This window comes from Pangasianodon hypophthalmus, chromosome 22 (genome assembly GCF_027358585.1).
Source record: "Pangasianodon hypophthalmus isolate fPanHyp1 chromosome 22, fPanHyp1.pri, whole genome shotgun sequence".
In the NCBI taxonomy this organism is placed as follows: Eukaryota; Metazoa; Chordata; class Actinopteri; order Siluriformes; family Pangasiidae; genus Pangasianodon; species Pangasianodon hypophthalmus.
The window spans coordinates 19391921-19397920 of NC_069731.1; the positions used below are offsets into that span (position 1 = coordinate 19391921).

At 41.1% G+C, this 6000-nt stretch overlaps 1 protein-coding gene across 6 annotated transcripts in view; it reads left to right on the plus strand.

The window, feature by feature from the left end:
• The window catches only part of ctnnd2a (catenin (cadherin-associated protein), delta 2a), a 265685-nt gene that overhangs the window by 78426 nt on the left and 181259 nt on the right, over positions 1 to 6000 (plus strand). Inside the window, exon 1 of one of the 6 annotated variants that reach the window (XM_026938092.3) lies at positions 4606 to 5153. The exons of the other annotated variants lie outside the window; for them this stretch is intronic. The gene's annotated coding sequence lies outside the window, so the exon portion shown is untranslated. Of the gene's footprint in view, positions 1 to 4605; positions 5154 to 6000 lie in introns of those variants that run through there. 6 annotated transcript variants of the gene reach the window in all.

Here is a 6000-nt window from a genome sequence, read left to right on the forward strand (position 1 = left end):
CCTGCCGTGGAAATTTATCAGGCACATTTTCCTTTCCAGATGCTGTGACTTCTCTCTATAGCTCCAAGTACATTTGGAGACTTGTGAAAAATCCATGCTTAATTTCATCGAGTGTATCCAGGTCATTTGGGCGCTGTGTGTGTTTCGGAACTCTTTGCAGAAGTGCAGAAGTGACCTCAGGATAATAGATGGAGCAGCAGAAAAAGCTGACTCTGATGCTAAGCAGCTAAAGCCGTAGTACGCTGAAAAGAACCCGAGGTCAGAGAACGAAGGGTGACCGAGAGCTTTGGCAATGCAGGAAGTCTCGTTTTGAAAATAAATTACAAGTTTGTAGTAATCTCTCTTTTCAAACACGCTGTGAGAAACCTGATTTATATTTCTGCTTTTGTACGTAACCTGAACGTGTGCACTAGGGGGCAGTGTGCTACGTTTCCAATTAGATTTTTCTTTTTTTGCTGTTGAATTCTGGATTCTGATTGGTCAGAATGTGTTGATTAATTTTCTATAAGAGCTGCTCTGACAGTTTTGCAGCTGTAAATCACAGGTTTATATTAATGTCCTGGTTCTAATACATTATCGCTTCTTTAGTAACAACTTACACAGTGACATAAACACGTTAAAAACGTGTAATCATTGATTTGGTGAAGTTTTCTGTAAGGAGATGTTTATTTATGGAAGGAGTCTCCAGTGTCCGGGGTCTTTGTAAAAGTCAGAGGTAAAGCTGTAGCTTTAAGTTTTTAAACATCTTCAGGACAGAGGAGTTTATACTTCTTTGTGGTTTCTCGGTAACATGACAAGCTGCGATTCTTTTCGAGAGAGAGGAAAGAGAGGCTGGTGAAGATCGATTTTTTACCTTCAAAATCAGCTGCATCATGCAACAGTCCTAAACTGTGTAAATGTCAGGAATATTGAAGTATTTGGTTAAAAAAAATGATATTTTCTATAATTATGGTCAACAGACCTGAATGCTAACCATTTTGGTGTATAAGAATTTGATTTATTTGTTTATTTTTTAATTTGTTAATGTATTCATATTCATTTCATGTATACATTTTTTACTCGCGGTATTCCTACACATCCATTTACTTTCTAACATAACTGATAATTAGAATAATAAAAATGTATATGACTTGCACTTTTAAGTGCTAAAACACCATCTAAAGAATTTGGATACGTTTTTTAATTTATGCATGAAAGGGTTAAAGGGATGAAAATACACGGATTAATATAAAATCCAGGACAAAGCCAGTTTTCTCCTGAAAAGAGAAAGAAAGGGATAAAGTGAGGGAGGGAGGATATGCTTGAGGGATGCACGAGTTCATTCAGCCATGCAGATCACATGACCTGGGGTCGGTCAGGTGACCCTCTCCAGGGAGCGTAATGAGATTCTTCAGTGTTGTGTTGAATAGCTGAACCCCCGAGCCTCCACCTTTCACTGTGTCTAACAGGACTGTCACGTGGAGTGTGGGTCGTCCTTGTGCGTGTAAGTGTTTGACAAACAACTTGTTGAGCAGAATGTATTTTTTATTTTTTGTTTGCATAACCCTGAATGAGTCACTGCTCAATTTTTAGAAGCTTTTTGTCATTTGAATCATCTCTGAGGACATTGTCATCTTTTGCATGCACGTGGACGTAGAGTAAAGCGCTCCATATTTAGAATTTAATGCCAAGATCCACAGCTGATAAACCTTCAACTTTCAGCAAACAGGAGTTTCATGTCATTCTCATTCTGTTCCTCAGCTTGTAATGGACCAACGGGTCATTTCTTCTCTCCTGGTTCCTCGCCATTTCCCTGATGAAAAGAGAGAGAGAATAGAGGCTGTTAGTATGCAACACAGTGGCTCACTAATCTTCTAACCAATCACCGTTTGTTAGTAGTCGCAAGCAGGAGTGGCTTGTATTGTGTTGAGTTCCTGCAGGGACGTCTGTCTTTTAAATATAAAAACATAGCAGTGTAAGATTCAATTGTTGGCATCCTTATGGTTATTTCCTGTTAACAGATGTCTTAATTTTGGATTTTTGTGCAATCAAGACCACTGACGTTCATATGGAAAATAACCAGAATGGTATGGATAAGTGAGAAGCGAGTCTAGAGCTGAATTCTTTCTAGCCCAGACTGTAGCCTCATCCTTTTTTTTCTTTCCAAAATGAATTCAGAAGAGAACCTTCCAAAAAGGCCCAATCCAAAGATATAGAGGTATTTTTTGAAAATGTAATTCATAAGAATTCCTGTCCACACAGGACGGCTTTTTCAAAAAAAAATAAAAAAAATCTCTGATTACACATAAACGCAAAAACTGATTTGAAAGCGCTCATGATCTGAGCAGCCCAGGAGGTGGTGATAGTAGGTCAGAAACTGTTACAGCAAATGCTTCAAGAATAATGTTAAGCACTACGTGTTGACTGGTAGAGAAGGAGAATTGCAAGAAAACACAAACAAGTTCGTATATGTGAACTGACGATGATAAATCGTCATATTCTTAACACATGCGAAACACACAGAACAGACATACGCAAGTTCACGCTGTGGCATCAACGTTTTCAGAATCATGCATTTTTGCCATTCACAAGAAAACAGTGAAAACAGGAATCTAAAATGAGAAAGCTTTTAAAAAATATCCATGTATGTGTTGGGCATAAATGTCAAGAGACCATGCACACTGTCCAATAAAAAAAGCACAAATTATACAAAAGGACAGACGAAAGAATTGTAAGTTTAGTGTTTATTTTTGTTTGAATGAAAAGGCTAAAATGTTTCTGTTTAGCACGTTTGGTATTCGGAGGAAACCCAGCATGAAGCCAGTAGAGCATTACAGTGGTGACGTAAAGTAAAAAAAAAGTAAAATAGTTTGCCCCACATCATTCTTATTATCCCATCGATGAGCCCTTGTGATCGCTCCACCCTGAAAGTTTCACTGTTGAGCAATATTTTGGATAGATATTAGATGTTAAATTTTAGCGTCCCATTTAAGCCTTTAGTGTTCGCAATGGCATAAAAGCAGAAAAGTCAGCATCTCATCTTTCACACACTCATGAAATGTTTGTGTGCAGCTTGCAAAACTGGCAGTTGTATATGACTCGCAGCCTGACTGCATAAAACAGTGCCTCGCCTCCAGGATGGCTCCTTGGCACGGATTTGGCTCTAATTTAGCACATGCTGGATCAGACGGGCCGTTTAGCGCCGAGTGATGTAGCAGCGTCCAGGCTCTGAATAATGCATGACTGGAGCGAGTGACACTCTCTGGCTGAGTCAGGAGACAGAGCACTGCCTCGAATAAACCATAATGGAGCCTCGTTCTGCTCCAGTCTGCTGTTTTTATATATTTTCCAGTGATAATTAGTTAATGCTTTTCGTGTAGCTTATTTTTTGGTGTGTAACGCAATGCCACTATCTGCATCTATATCTGAATTTGGACAAATGATGCATTTGACCCAAACGCGTAATCCCAACTTCCGACTAGGAAAAACCAAAGAAAACTCCCGCCTCACCTGAAATCTTCAACTCAGGATCTTTGGGCGGTCTCCTCAACTCTGAGTTCAGCAACTGATGTCGAATCAACATGGCCGCTCACATCATCGGCAGCAAATAAAGTAACACTTCTTACCTTTAAATGAGTTATACTGTATATCCATGTATTCTTTAAGACCAATCAGCATGCAGATATATTTGCTTGTTAAATCAGTAACACACTGACTCTACAGTTCACTGTTCTGCGGAGGAAAATATACATCACTCATCACACTTAGCTTAAACAGTTGCTATGAAAAGATGAACGTGGAGACGTCCATGTTTTTTTCTCCACGTTGTAGCTCGAATGATGTAATTCTGAGCTCTCACATCTGAGGAAAGTCGAATGAGTCATCAAATCAGGACTGGGCGTGGCCCAGATGTCAGCATGCAGTGTGAATTCTGGCTTTAACAGTTCCTCGCGTTCATCACTCTAGTTCAAACAGTCATCCCACTCATACAATTATTAGTTTTGTTTGTACCTGCATGCAGTATTTTCTAGTTCATTCGATTTCTCAAAATATGAACAAACTAGTAGCCTAATTTAAAGCACCATGTCCCTGACCAGGCAGTTACTCAGAATGTATGAATGAACGCTGTAAATGCATAGCACATCCCCACGCATTTATGTTAATGAACGTGGTCTTTGTTTGTTTCATGAGTTTCTTATCTGACCACGTGAAAGTAAACACCACCCGCTCACGTGATTATATGTTGTGTCCCATGTAATCCCAGTCCCGATGCACATTTCTAGTCTCGACTGGATGGCCCATGAACCTTTCAGGCAAGCGTTAAAAAAAATGAAAAAAACAAAACACAAACAGTTAATGTGTTTTCTATTCATATGTGTAATTTTATCAGTTTAGAACACAGTTCATTCCAAATAATGCATTCATATTCCGTTACATCCCCAGTGTACTGCCTCGGAGGCTTGCTGTGAGAGTTCGCTGCGATTTTCTGGAGATTTCAGATTTTTAGACAAAGCTGCTGGAGTGACGGAAAGGATGACAGATAGACAGAGAGAAGAAGAAGATAACAAAAAGGAAGACATAGCAACCTATGCAGTGATTGACAGCCGCTCTTTTCGTTTTCAATGACGCGCCTCCCACTTTTCGTGCAAATCCGAGCAGAACGATTGAAAGGCTCTTGGATGGAGGTGGGCATTTGCTGTGTGAAGCCCGTAGGAGGGGCGTCTTTTGTGATGAAATGCTGAGCACTCGGTAGAAAAAGGGTGGGAGGCTGCCGGATCCCCCGTTGCCATGGTGACTTTTGTGCCTGGCTGAGCGGCTGCTGTGTGTGACAGGGAGGCGGCGGAGGACCGTGTCTCAAACCAGTGCAGGAATTTGGCCAATAAGGCACGGATTGCGGAGCAGCCGGAGCTAGACACTACCCCGATCCGGTCCACGGAATCCAGGGAAGTCGACAGGACAGATGCCTCGGTCTGTTGCCTCATAGCACCGATATTGAACTTGTGCAACTCTGCAATTGTGCATTTGGACTTGGAATTCTCTAAAGCTTGCTTTGCATGTTTTTCGGAAGACGCCAGACACCAGATTTCTTGGATTTGTCCAAACAGCTTATTTCCTTATCCTCTCTTCATTCATCAATTTTCATTTGAACAGCTTGAAAACCAGCCGTCTATGATGTAAGTATAAAAAGGGATTGATCTATTTCCGTTTGCTGAAAGTTGGGAATTGTGCTTATGGTGAGGGAGGGGCAGGGAGCGGGAAGGGGGACGAAAGACGTGTTTGCTTCTTACCACCAAATGTCGATTCGGGACTGAATGGTGCACACTGAGGTGGTTTTTTTTGGATGGAGATACCATCAGGGCACAAATAGCTTCAGAGGCTGGATCAATACTCTGTCCCATTATGCAGTCCTGTGCATATAGCCAGCGAATCAGACAGCCATCGATCCTGCAGAGCTGGCTAGTAATTAAAGCAGGTACGCATCTAACAAATAGCAGCAGAGACTTTGATTGAAGTTCTGAGTTTCTCATTTTGACCAATTTGGGAGATGAGTGCTGAGATAAAGCAGCTGTGGTGGCCACTCCTAAGATACATCAATGACTCATGTTTGAAAAAAGGAGTGAATTCTTGAGAAGAATACAAAAGTTTCCTGAAGGTTTAGGTTGATCTCCCTAACACCATGCTTGGTTTTGGAGGATGTGGTTTATATCAGAGGCTGATGGCCAACATGCTGAAGCTGACTGATCACCTCAGCTGTCCTGTTGTAGAACACACTGTTACAGGAGCTAATGATTCACTTTCAATCCCAACTGGAATGTCCTTGAGATGTTCGGAGATCTGATTTATAGTCAGTGCCTACAAGGTTCCATTCAGGCAAACACTATGAGATCCTCTCTGTCTCTTTCTCTCAGGAGCAGAAAACTTCTCAAATCTGTGACAAAATACTGGACTAAAGAAGTCCTTCTAACCTTGATGCTGCGTGTCTAGAGAGACATCAAATAAGGCTGCATCATGCTACCAGAT